This window comes from Pipistrellus kuhlii, unplaced genomic scaffold, assembly GCF_014108245.1.
Source record: "Pipistrellus kuhlii isolate mPipKuh1 unplaced genomic scaffold, mPipKuh1.p scaffold_m20_p_34, whole genome shotgun sequence".
In the NCBI taxonomy this organism is placed as follows: domain Eukaryota; kingdom Metazoa; phylum Chordata; class Mammalia; order Chiroptera; family Vespertilionidae; genus Pipistrellus; species Pipistrellus kuhlii.
In genome coordinates, this window is record NW_023425534.1 from 3,739,860 (window position 1) to 3,753,436 (window position 13,577).

A 13,577-nucleotide genomic window follows, 5' to 3' on the forward strand; every position below is an offset into this window, starting at 1 on the left:
CTCAGGTGGAAGGGAGCAGGGGTTCACATGACTCCCCTTGGCCGGCAGCAGGAGCAGTCTTCAGGAACCACACATCCATCCAATGACAGTCACTGGGCAGGGCAGGGGCAGGGGCAGGGGCAGGGGCAGTGCCTTTGGCAGGTACTCAGACCCACAGGTGAATCAGAGCAGCCCTGTCTCTGCCTTCACAGGTCAAGTTCTAGGACGGGAGAGTCAGACGAGATGGACAGAATCGTTGTTTGCAGGCCGCGGAGGGACTGAGAGAACAGCACAGGTGGAAGGTGGGGGCTGCTTCAGATAGGTGGCGGGGAACTCCTCTCTGAGGAGGGGTGGGGTATTTGTTTTGCTGCCATAACAAGTTAGCATGAACTCAGCTGTTTGAGGTGTACATGCTATTGCACCAAGCAACCGTCCATTCATTTTTCTTGTTGAGTGACTTTCCATTGTATGGATATACCACAATCTATTTACCCATTCATCTGTTGGTGGGCATTTGGGGTTTTTCCAGTTTTTGCTTTATTATAAGTAATGTTCCTATGAACATGTGTAGGCAAATCCTTGTGTGAATATATATTTCCTTTTCTTTAGGGTAAATGTTAGGAGTAGAGTGGCCGGGTCATATGGCCGTTGTGTGTCTAATTTTTTTTTTTTTAATATGAACGCTTCACGAATGTGTGTGTCATTCTTGCGTGGGGCCACGCCAATCTTCTCTGCATCATTCCAATGTTAGCGTGTGTGCTGCCAAAGAGAGCACCACATTTAACTGCCATAAAAGCTGCTAAACTGGTTTCCAAAGTGGCCGTACTGCTTTCACCCCATCAGCGACACGTGAGCGCTCCAGCTGCTCCACATCTCTGCCGGCATGTGGCATGGTCAGCTGTCCTCATTCAATCGCTCTGACAGCTGTGCAGCAATATCGAAGCGAGGTTTCCATGTGCATTTCCCCAGTGACTAATAAAGCATTTTCTCATATGTGTATGGGCCATCAATAAAGGCACGTATAGCTTATTAAACAAAACAAGCATCTGTTTATCTGTTCAAATATTTGGGCTATTTTTTTTTTAATGGGTTTTCTTGCCAGGTCATTGTGGTTTAGAGTTGACCCATGAACCAGGAGATCATGGTTCAATTCCCAGTCAGGGCACATGTCCAGATTGCCAGATCAATCCCAGTAGGGGGCGTGCCGGAGGCAGCTGATTGATAAGTCTCATCATTGATGTTTCTATCTCTCTCTCCCTCTCCCTTCCTCTCTGAAATCAATATTATATAGTACAATATATACTAGAGGCCCAGTGCATGGATTTGTGCACTGGTAGGGTCCCTCGGCTTAGCCTGCCGGGATCGGGCTGAACCGGCTCTCCGACATCCCCCAAGGGGTCCCAGATTGCAAGAGGGCACAGGCCAAGCCGAGGGACCCCACTGGTGCATGATCAAGGTTGGGGAGTGACCACGGGAGGGCTCCAAGGCATGTCCAACCTGTCTTACCCAGTCCCGATAGCCTGGACCCCAGCAGCAAGCTAACCTATTGGTTGGAGCATCTTCTCCCTGGTGGTCAATGCATGTCACAGCAACTGATTGAACAGTCAAACAGATGGTCAGACACTTCGCATATTAGGCTTGGATTACATAGGATATATTTTAAAATCTATTAAATAGGTTTTCTTATAACTAACTTTGCAGAGTTCTTTGTGTATTTTGAATACAACTCCTTTATTATATATATGTTTTTTAAATATTTTAAACAGACTGTGTCTTCGGTCTCTTAACAGTTTTTCACCTGAATTAGGTCCAGTTTCTACCCATTTGTCCTTTTGTGGACTGTGCTCACGGTGCCATTTCTGGGAAGTCAGTGCCTGAACCAATGTGAAAGGCTCTCTCCTGGGTTATCTCCTAAGGGTTCTATATGATTTGGTTTTCCATTGATGTCTACTTGGGGTTGATATTTTTATATGATGCAAGTATGGATCAAGGTCCTCTTTTTGTGTGTGTGGGGGGGGGGGCTGTGTTGTGTGTGTTGTGTGTGTGTGTGTGTGTTCAGTTGTTCCAGAACATTGGTTGAAATGACCACTCTTTTTTCCACTGACTCACCTTGCACCTTTGTTGGAAATCTGTCGTCCGTATCTGTGTGGGCCTATTTCTGGGCTCCCTGTTCCGTCCCCTCGATCTGTTTGCCTTTCTCACACCAGCGCCACCCTGTCTCTGTCACGTAGCTTTGCAAGCCCTGAAATCGGGGTGTGAGAGACCGCCTCCTCCTTGGCTTTTCGTTTCCAACGCTCGTGGGCTAGTCTGTGTCCTTTGCACTCCTGTTATTTCAGAATCACTTTGTCGATTTCTATCCAAAAAAGAAGCCTGCTGACATTTTGACTGGGATTGCATAGACTCTATAAATCAATGTGGGAAGAACTGACACCTCAAACAGCTAGTTTAAAATTGAGATATAAGTAAAAAGAAAGAAAAAAAAAGAAGAAACGAAACAAAAATTGAGGTATATAAGTCACATGCCATTTTAAAGTTCCCATCTTAAAGCGTACTCTTCAGTGGTTTCTGGAATATTCACAAGTTGGCCATCAACACTATCAAATTTCAGAACATTTTCTTCACCCTGAAAAGAGACTCTGGCCTAATGGGCCCACCCTCCCTCCCCTAGTCCCTGGCAGCCGCTAATCTACTTTCTGTCTCTATGAATTTGCCTACTCTGGACATTTCATATTAATGGATTCATCCGACAGGAGGCCTTCCAGGTCTGGCTTCTTTCACTCAGTGTAATGTTTTCAAGGTTCACCCAGGTCATAACAGACATCTAAAAAGTTTTACATCTGCAGCACCTGAATAAATGGATAAAATACAGGCTTGGAACACTCTGCAGAAATTGCTTCTTAGAATTAAGTGCCTGAAATTACCTTTTCAAACATATACACTAAGTGGCCAGATTATTATGATCTCTGAACGCGTAATAATCTGACCACTCAGTGTGTGTGTGTGTGTGTGTGTGTGTGTGTGTGTGTATGTGTGAGGCCTGGTGCATGAATTCATGCATGGGTGAGGTCTGGCCAGCCTGGCCAGAGAAAAGGGACCTGAGCAGTTGGCTGGCCTGCCTGCTGGTGGAACTCCTGGTCGAGGGGACAATTTGCATATTAGCCTTTTATTATATAGGATATACACTGAGTAGCCAGATTATAATGCATTCAGAGATCATCATAATCTGGCCTCTCAGTGTATATATTTGCTTATTCTTCATGAGAGTAAACCATGTAATTAATTTCCAAATGGCTCAGGGGCGGGTTGGCGGGAGTTTGCAAAATCATTGACGGTGGGAACGGATGGGGAACTTGGAACTCATATAGTCAAGAGGTGGCAAACCAGCCCTGACCGGTTTGGGTCAGTGGATAGAGCATCAGCCTGTGGACTGAGGGGTCCCGGGTTCGATTCCTGGTCAAGGGCATATATCTTGTTTGTGGGCACATCCTCTGCGGGAGGTGTGCAGGAGGCAGCTGATCGATGTTTCCTTCTCGTCGATATTTCTAACTCTCTCCCTTTCTCTCTGTAAAAAAAATCAATAAAATATATATTTTTTAAAAGAGGCGGCAAACCAGCAGCCACTGTGGCAGCAGATGTGTTTGTGTGGCCCACGCGGGATGTCCTTCATATGTGAGCCAACGTTTCAGAATGTGGGAGTTTCCACCAAAATTTCTTTTACAAATCAGATGTCTGGCAGGCCGGGCTCACCCCCACCTGGCGGTGAAGGGCTGGTGAAGAAAGGAACCTCGTGTCCGGTCTGCTTGCCCACCGCCCCCCCGGGCACCTGCACCCTCACAGCCGCCCCTTCACTCTCAGACTGCCTGCCTGGCCTGCAGGCTGTTGAACTTCATCTCCAACCCATAGTCCAATCTATTCCTGCTCCAGATAACGGTGAGTGAGGGGCAAACCCCGATGCTGCCACTGGGTGCTGGCTTTTCCTGCTCGGTGGGCATCCCCACCCCGCTCATCCCGGGCAGCCTGGGACTTCTCCAGACTGAGAAGGTACCGCCTGCAGCCTGGGGCCCTCTCAGTCCCGAGCAAACAGGGTGCTTCCTCTTTCCACCTCTCACTTCCCACCCCTTTCCCACCAAAATAAATAAAATACATTAAACTGGTTTGGTATATATATATATATATATATATATATATATATATATATATATATATAATTTTTTCATTGATTTCAGAGAAGTAGGGAGAGGGAGAGAGAGATGGAAATATCAACGATGAGAGAGAATCATTGGTTGGCTGCCTCCTGCACACCCCCCACTGGGGACGGAGCCCGCAACCCGGGCCTGTGCCCTGACTGTGACCTCCTGGTTCATAGATTGAAGCTCAACCACTGAGCCATGCCAGCCAAGTAATGCGCACGTGGCCCTCAGGGCAGTGTCTGGGTGGCACTCACCCTCCAGGGGGCCCAGCCCCTGGCCCTGGCCTAGTGACACGGGCCCAGGATGGACCCCGAGCAGCTGGCAGATCACCAGCGGCTCGGCTGCCAGACGGCCCGTCCTCTGTTTGTGATTAGGTGGCTGACAGCGCGCGGAGCCAGCGATGAAAGCTGCGAGAAGAACATTGTTATACGGCTTCTCATAGTTTCCCAAGTCAGCTGCTTGGATTGTTAACGCCTTGGGAGGGGCTGTGCATTGTGAGCTGTTTCCCGGCTCCTCTGTCCTCAGCCGGCAGGGCCCAGTGGCCCTGGCACCCTGAGCCGTGAGCCCGGTGCATGCACACAGTCACCCCATTACAGCGCCTCGCCCCGAGCCTGTGCTGTCCCTGCCACCGCCCTCAGGCCTGCCCCGCTGTGCACAGGCAACGTCAGGCCCAGCAGGGCCCTGCCTGATGCGATACCCCCACCCCCACCCCCACCCCGGGGACCCTGCCCTTCCCCCGCCGCCTGCAGACGCCGGGCAAGGGCCTGGGCCCAGAGGCCCCGTCCTCCTGCCTTCATGGCTGCTCTGAGCGCTCGTGCAGATGGTTCGGTTTAGAGGAGCTGTGCAGCCAGGTTATTAGAAAGAAAGAAGAAAAAAAGCGAGGAGTGAGGAGGGGAAAGGGAATGGCAGGAAGGTTTGTCCGCAGCGGGATGGTGACAGCTCGTAAATCGGCGCGTGCCTCTGCGGGGCCGCCCTGTCCTACCGGCCCTCCTCCTCACCGTCCTACCGGCCCTCCGTCCTCACCGCCCTCCATCCTCACCAGCCCTCGTCCTCTCCGCCCGCCGGCCCCTGACGGGCCCAAACAGACCCATAGAAGGCGCATTGCGCCCTCCCCGCTGCCGCCTTCAGCAGGGACCCTCTGGCCAGATGAGCCTGGGGACCTCATGGCGGAGGAGGCGTCGGGCTCTGTCCTTTGGGGAGGCCGGCCACCCAGCAGCTGGCCACGGAGGAGCTGGCCACGGAGGAACCGGCCACAGAGGAGCCGGCCACCCAGCAGCTGGCCACGGAGGAACCGGCCACCCAGCAGCTGGCCACGGAGGAACCGGCCACGGAGGAGCCAGCCACCCAGCAGCTGGCCACGGAGGAGCTGGCCACGGAGGAGCTGGCCCAGCTGTGAGGGGGAGGGAGGACGTGCAATCCTGGCGCCCTCCCTGGAGTCAGGAGCGGAGACCGAGGATTTCCTGCGGGGTAGAGAGAGCGTGGGGTGAGGGCGTGGCTCCATCGCTGGGGGGACCTGGGCCAGAATGCAGCTGCCGGCCCCCTCGGTCCTGAGGCCTTCCGGGCGGACAGAGTCCAGGCCGTGTGATCGCAGGTGGAACCACAGGAGGAAAGCTGAGCGAGGAGGGGCAAAGGGGCCTCCTGCACACTCCAGAAACCGCCTTCCCACCCTGGGCATCTCCCTGATGGGCACCAGGGGCCAGGACTCCAGGGAGCAGAGTGGGGGGGGGGGGGGCCCAGAGGAAGGATTGGGGTGTGGCACGGTGTTCTTGTGAGCAGCATCCAGAGGGAGCCTGTCCACATCGGAGAGACAAACAGACAAGAGGGGGAAAGAAATGAAATGTAACTCCGGGCCCTGGCTGGTGTGTCTCAGTGGCTAGAGCGTCAGCCTGCGACTGAAGGGTCCCAGGTTCAATTTCAGTCAAGGGCACATGTGAGGTTGCATGCTTGATCCCCAGCAGGGGCTGTGCAGGAAGCAGCCAATCAATGATTCTCTCATCATGGATGTTTCTCTCCCTTTCCTCGTCTCCCTTCCTCTCTGAAATCAACCCTGTGCATCGGGTGGAGGCGAGCCGGGGAAGTCCAGGTTATGCCACACCAGGAAGAAGGATGCTGTGCCTTTTTAAGAATCACACACACACACACACACACACACACACACACACACACACCCCGCTTCCATGCATGCCTCCCGGCCCCTGTCTGGACACCGTGTGGCCTGTGGGACAGGAGAGGTGCCTCCTGGTCGGCTCTGTCCGCTCCTCCCTGGAGCCGGCGGTGGGAAGGGCCCCTCGGGTCTCCCAGAAACTAAAAGTGCTACTGGCTTCCCCCCAGGAGAGAGCACGGTGAGGATCCGTGCAGAGAAAGCACAAAACCGGCCAAACTGTGCTGCGCTGTGAGCTGCCGGGACCGTGGTCACCCTTGGCTCCCAGGCTCCAGGCTCCGGGGCCTGGGGACAGGGGCCTCCGGGGCTGCCTGGGCTGCGGATGGGCCTCGTGCCCGTGCAAGGCTGAGCCCAGTCTGGGCAGGAATTCTGTAGAACCGTTTGCACATGTTCTTCGTGTAGATGACGCTCCAATAAAATGTTTGGAAACCCTGCCGGCCCCAACGCTAATGGCAGAAACAAAACACAGTGCCCGGACGGAGGGCCTGCCTGGCCGCCCCGCGCGTGAAAAGTGCTGAGTCGCAGGAGCGCAGACGGGACCGTTACCGCGGGAGAGGCTGGATCTGGCTCTCGGTCGCTGTTTTCCCAGGTGGCTGGGGTGGGGGGCGGCTGACTCACTCTCTCGTTCCCCCTCATGCCCTCATCCCCATCGTGTGGGGCTGGAGGGGGGCCAAGGGCTGGGAGGTTTGGGCTGTTGCCTTGGTAACCGTTAAATATTGGCTTCAGGTCACGATGGTAAAAAATAATAATAATAGTAATAGGCAGGAGGAGGTTTGAAGAGCTCACCGTGGCCCGGCCCACAGCTCTAGGTCCCCAGTCGAAGCGGGTCGCTCTCTCCCAGGGAGACGCAGGGCAGGTGGGGGCTGCAGGCACCCTGAGGCTCAGGGACCCATCCTCCACACTCCATGTCCTGTCTAGGGGTCCCCTGGCAAGTGTGGCCACGATCCCAAACCCAGACCCTGGGGGCGCTCCTCCATCCCCGAAGACGGTGGACACGGGTGTTGGTTTGTTGGTTGCGCTCATGCTGTCCAGGCCCTGGGCGCCTCCGGGAGGGGGTCTCTCCGGGCAGGAGCCACGATGCCCGGACCCGGGGCCAAGTCCAGAGACCGGAGCAGGAGAGGAGCTTCCAGAGCCGAGGAGAGAGCGCTGGCCCCGGGGACAACGCAGAGCCTGCCTTCCCCGAGGGCAGCCTGCACTCCACCCCTGGCTCTGTCACCCAGGCGCTCTCTGACCTGGAAGAGTAGAGCAAGCCCTCCTCTCCCCTGGGCCTCAGTTTCCCCGCCTGTAGGCCGTTGTTTGTAAGCGTCCAGCCCGGGAACAAACCCCTTCGGAGCCTGTCCCAGCCGGCCCAGGTCCCGCCTAGCCCGTTCCAAACACAGCCAAATCCCAAGCCTCTGCAGAGGCCTTGGCTGGGAGTCTGCTGGTCCCGCTGAGCGAGCAGGGGCGGGGAGGGAGGGGGGGACAGGCCCTCTGGCAGCGCTGAAGCCTCGGGCGGAGCTGGGAGGCACCCTGAGTAGGTGACAACCAGCATTAGGTCACGGCTGTGCGGCCCCCGGAGGGAACGTGTCAGCAGCAGCCATGGGCCTGATTCATGGCCGGAGCTTTCCTCCCTCAGCCTCAGCTCTCCGCCTGCAGCCGCCTTCCCAGGGGCCCCTTGTTCTCACTGCCTCCAGGCTGCCTTCCAGGGCTCCGGCCTCGGGCAGCGGGGGGGCTGTGGGGTGAGACAGTGCACCAGGGGGAGGGGGATAAGGGGGGCCTGGGGGTGCTCCTTGGACACGCCCATCACGGTGATGACAGCTGTTCAGGGAGCACCTGCCGGGTGCTGTGTCTCAGATGCTTTAGGGGGAACCCATCCTCTGCTTCGTCCCCCAGGCTGCCCATCGCGAATGACCACGACCTGGGTGGTTTAACGCAGCGGGAGCCGCCCGCTCACAGCTCAGGAGCCGGAGGTGGGAGGTCAGGCAGAGAGGTCAGGCTGGTAGGCGCAGGCCTCCTTGGCTGTGGCCAGTCACCCCCGCTCTGCTCCATCCCCACATGGCCTGTGTGTCTCCATGTGTCCTCTCCTTTTCTTATAAGGACACTGTCATTGGATTTAGGGCCCCCTCCCCCCCTAATCTGGGGGATCTCACCTGAAGGTCCTTAGCGAACTCTATCTGCCAAGGCGCTGTCTCCAAAGCAGGTCACGTTTCGAGGGTCTGCTGTCGCCACGAAGTTGGGGGGCTCCTTTACAGATGAAGACACTGGGGAGCAGCGAAGTGAAGTGGCTAGTCCCTGAGCTGCTAAGGAGTGGAATCAGGGTTCAAGCCCAGGCCTCGGTGCCAGGACCCCCCACCGTCCAGGCAGGAGGGGAAACCCTCAACCTCCGGGAGCAAAGCAGTGCTCTCTCACTTCAGCTGTGCTCCAATCGCCCCCCCGGGGGAGGGGGAACAGGGGGTAGAGGAATTGCTCCCAGAGGTCGGGACCCTGTGGCAGGTGGGGGAGGGCAGAGCCAGGATCTGCCTTGTAAACAGGCCCAGGGCCCCGTCCTGAGAAGCATCCGCTGAGACCAGACCCGGATGGAAGCACAGGAGCCTGTCCCAGCTCCAGGCAGGAGCAGAGAGCAGCCCGAGCCCGAGGGGCCGTCCCTGTGCCTGCCCAGCGAGCCCGCCAGGCCTGGGGGGAACCAGGCCTCGCCCGCTGCAGGGGCTGCTGGGAGCAGCCGAGGAGGAGGGTTTGGATCCGGCCTCGGGGCCTGCAGGAGCCTGAGCCGCTCACTCCGGGAGAGCCCCCACACGGCTGGGCTCTGCCCAAACCCCAGCCCAGCCCAGAAAGGCCCGGAGTGAGCCAAACCCGCTCCTTTACGACGCAGCTGAACAGCCTGCCCAGGCCCAGCCCTTTCTCACGGTGGCGTCCAGTGCCCTCCGAGTGCCAAGTGATGACGGAAACCCCTCCCTCCGGGGCTCCTGGGCGGCCTGGGGCTGCAGCAGGCACCCTGCAGGCCAGCGCCCTTCCCCGCCCTGAGCCTGAGCCGCTGCAGCTGGCAAACAGGACGCGCTGGCATCCCCCTGGCGCTCCATGTGCCAGGTCTCCCGAAGGTACACGAACTCAGCCTCTGCACCAGCCTCCAGGGCTCCAGTCCCTGCAGCGCGGAGCGGACCTGCGTGACCACGCCCGGAGCTACCCCTGCGTGGAGAGGGAGGGAGGAGGAGGAGGAGGAGGAGGAGGAGGAGGAGGAGGAGGAGGAAGAGGAGGAGGAGGAAGAAAGGAGGAGGAGGAGGAGGAGGAGGAGGAGGAGGAGGAGGAGAAGGAGGAGAAGGAGGAGGAGGAGGAGGAGGAGAAGGAGAAGGAGGAGGAGGAGGAGAAGGAGGAGGAAGAAGAAGAGGAGGAGGAGGAGGAGGAAGAGGAGGAGGAGGAGGAGGAGGAGGAGGAGGAAGAGAAGGAGGAAGAGGAGGAGGAGGAAGAGGAGGAGGAGGAGGAGGAGGAAGAGGAGGAGGAGGAGGAGGAGGAGGAGGAGGAGGAGGAGGAGAAAAGGAGGAGGAGGAGGAGGAGAAAAAAGAGGAGAGGCAGGAGGAGGAGGAGGAGGAGGAGGAGGAGGAGGAAGAGGAGGAGGAGGAAGAGGAGGAGGAGGAGGAGGAGGAGGAGGAGAAAAAGGAGGAGGAGGAGGAGGAGAAAAAAGAGGAGAGGCAGGAGGAGGAGGAGGAGGAGGAGGAGGAGATAAAGGAGGAGGAGGAGGAAGAGGAAGAAGAGGAGGAGGAAAAAGAGAAGGAGAAGGAAGAGGAGGAGGAGGAAGAGAAAAAAGAGGAAGAAGAAGAGGAGGAAGAAGAGCAGAAGGAGGAGGAGGAGAGGGGTACACAGCCCAGCAGCACCCAGGATCCTGGGGAATGCGTGGCATGTTTACTTTTTATGGTGGTGAGGTTCCTGTGAGGTGAAGTGAACAGTTCGGCGGCATTCAGCCGTTCAGCGTTGGGCACCCACCACGTCTATTTGGTCCCAAAACATCGCCATCACCTGCTCACCCGTCACTCCCATCCCGCCTTCCCCGGCCCCGGGCAGCCGCCCATCGCTCCCTGCCTCCGGTTCACCGTGCGGGCATTTCAGGTAAATGGGGTCTGGCGATGTGTGTGTGACTCGGTGTCTGTTGCTTTTACCTACTCCTCACCCCGTTTCCCCTTCTCCTGACCACGGCGCCTGCATTTTACTCTGGGGAAGTCACCGGAACCCCCCCTCCCTCAACCCCTGTGGCTGCACCACCTCCCGCCCGCAGGGGGCGCACAGGACCCGGGCCTGGATTGGTTCAGGGACCGGCCTGTGACTCGTTCCCAGCCAATGAGAGCAGCCGAGGGCTTGTGCTGGCGTGGCCGCTAAATCTGCAGAATGGGAGCCTAGAGTTGCTGGCGGCCACCACTGCCAGGAGTGGAATAAAACCCACCTGGGAGCCCCGGCTGGTGTGGCTCAGTGGATAGAGTGTTGGCCTGGGGCCTGAATCAAGGCCTGGGTTCGGTCAAGGGCACATCCTAGGTTACAGGCTCAATCCCGAGTGTGGGGAGTGCAGGAGGCAGCCGATCAATGATTCTCTCTCATCACTGATGTTTCTCTTTCTCTTTCCTTCTTCCTTCCTCTCTGAAATTAAAAAAAAAAAAAAAAAAAAAAAAAAAAAAAAAACACCTGGGAGAAATCAGAGACAACGGGGAGGCCAGCTCTCGTCAGCACTGCCCGAGCACCTGGATCCAGCTCTGCCTGAAGGTGACCCTGCCCATCCTCAGACATTTCACTTTGGAAAGCTGGCCAGCCTTTTGTGCTCAGAATAATTGGCACTGGGTTTGTGTAATACGCAACTAAAAGGAACCCAAACAGTGCGTGTGGCAAAGGGGACTCCATTTCACTCACCTGCCTTGGAATCGCCCCATCCCTGATGGAATGAAAAACAGCTCCTTAGCAAGGAACACAGGGCCTTCCAGACCTGACCCCGCCCCTCTCCCCCTTCATCCCTGTACCCTCCGCCTCTCTTTCAGTAAGTCAGCCACACAATTCACACACACGCGCGCGCGCACACACACACACACAGGGCTTTTCCCTGCCTCTGGGTCTCTGCTCTCGCTGTTCCCTCTGCACCCCCCCACCTGGACCCCATATGCTCACTCATCCTCTATCACTGATTCAGGCATGACCTCCTCCGAAAAGCCTCCCTGACTCAGTGCCCGCCCCTCCGGCCGGCAGCCACCCGGGTGCACACCCTGTGTGTGGCTCAGCCCCAGCGCTGCCTACAAGTTGTTTTCAATTATCTGTCCGTGTCCCCGCTCCAACCCCACACACCCAAACCGCGGTCCTCCAGGCCGAGTCTGTGCCTGACTCACTACTGACGGACGGCATGATGCTCGGGCCAGAGGAAGGCCTCAATGGGTCTGTTGATTGAATGAATTAATTAATAAGTGAATGAATGAATGAATGAACGAACAAGTGAACAAAATGCCTTTGGCCTTGTTGCCCGGCCTGCGTGGCTCAGTGGTTGAGAGGTCAGGGTTCCGTTCCCGGTCAGGGCACATGCCTGCTTTGCAGGCTCCATCCCCAGGGTCGGGGGTGCAGGAGGCAGCCAATCAATGATTCTCTCTCATCATCGATGTTTCGCTCGCTCTCTTCCTCTCCCTTCCTCTCTGAAATCAATAAAAATTATATATTTTTTTAAATGCCTTAGAACACTGCTTTGAAAGAGAGCTTATTTTCCAAACGTTTTCCGAAGATACAGTTTTCATTTACACCAGCGGCCTCTCTCCAGGCAAGCGTCCTGAATGTAAGGATGCGATTTCTATTATTTCCGTGATGTTTCCGTGACTGGTCTTTGCTTTGGCTCAGATTGTTCTCTGGGGCCCTGCCCTTCCTGGGCCCCCTCCCCCACCCTTGCCTGGGTGGGGACTGGGGAGAGATGGGGCTCCATTGCAGCGTCGGCTCACAGGGGTGCCTCTGACACCCACTGCTGACAGCGGGGAGAAGGGGGTCTCTGCCCCCAGCCCAGAGTGACCCTGATTGGGCCATGAGACACCCCCAAAGCCTGTGTAATGCTTCCAGTAGCGGTCACAGGTGCGTGTTTAAATATGGCAGCCAGGGGCCGTGGGGGGTTCATCCCTCGTGCCCTTCCTCACCGGGCGAGCCTGCTCCATGGGCCCGAGGAGGCCATGCTGCCAGGCCTCAGCCTGCCTCCTGCCAGCTGGCTCCACGCCCTTTGATTCGGAGTCTGGGCCTGCATTGGGAGGTCAGAGGGGACGTTGGTGGAGGGCGGGCGGGGGCGAGGGTGAGCCAAAGAGCCCTCCGTACACTTCCTTCTCTGTCCCTGGGGCTCCCGGCAGAGACCGCCCTCCCGATGCCAGTGGGGTCTGAGCCGATGGGGTGGGGCTCGCCGGGTGGCCCAGGAGGGCTTGGGACCGGCGCCCAGAGATGGCTGAGGACTGTCACTCCAGTGGCCCTGGTTCCGCGGTGCGCTCCTGCCCCTGCCCGTCCCTCCACTTACTGTCAGGGAGCAGACGCTGTCAGCATCCTGCCGGAGGGAACGTTCCGGCGGCCCACGGCTCGAACCCCCTCTCAGAGGGCAGGTGAGGGAGCCTCGCCGAGCAGGACCGGGCCGGGAGCCACTGTGGACCCGCCCTGGACTGACTCCCAGCCAGCCCCGAGTCCAACAGCCCGTCCACCTGGGACCTAATCAAGCACGGGCCCTCTGCCCGGCTCCGTGGTGAGGGGCTGAGCACTGACCTGTGGACAAGGAGGTCAGAGCACATGCGCAGGTTGTGGGCTCCATCGCCAGTAGGGGGCGTGCAGGAGGCAGCCAATGATGCTCTCATCAATGATGTTTCTCTCTCCCTCTCTTTCCCTTCCTCTCTGAATTCAATAAAAAAATTTTTTTTAAAGAAACAGGCCCCCTGTTTCAGGCTCCGTTGGGGGACCCAGGGTTGGTTGATCGACCCCCAGTCCTGGCTTCCCTCTGGGGTTCCTGCAGTGAAGCAATGGCAGGCGGCCTCCCGGCCTCTGCTCCAGAAAGCCAAGTTCACGCCTGCCCCTGAATGGACAGCTTGTTCCCGGAGGAAAACACAACAATGAAACCTGATTCCAGGTAAAGGACCTGCCATTCAGCCAGGGAGGGGGCTGCTGGGAAAGGGTGGGCTGCTCCGGGGAGGGGACGTGGCTCCTTCCGGGCCTGGAGCACCCCTGAGGCTGTAACCTCTGCCAGAGGGGACGGTCCAGGGGCCCACGGGTGGGTGAGGGGGCCTCACGGAGTGGGT

The 13,577-nt window shown here is 57.5% G+C and overlaps 1 non-coding gene across 1 annotated transcript; it reads right to left on the bottom strand.

Moving 5' to 3' along the window:
- Window positions 1-648: 648 nt before the first annotated feature.
- On the bottom strand, window positions 649-754 carry LOC118732098. The gene has a single exon (XR_004992052.1). It is a non-coding gene; the product is annotated as a U6 spliceosomal RNA (small nuclear RNA).
- Between the last annotated feature and the right edge of the window lie 12,823 nt (window positions 755-13,577).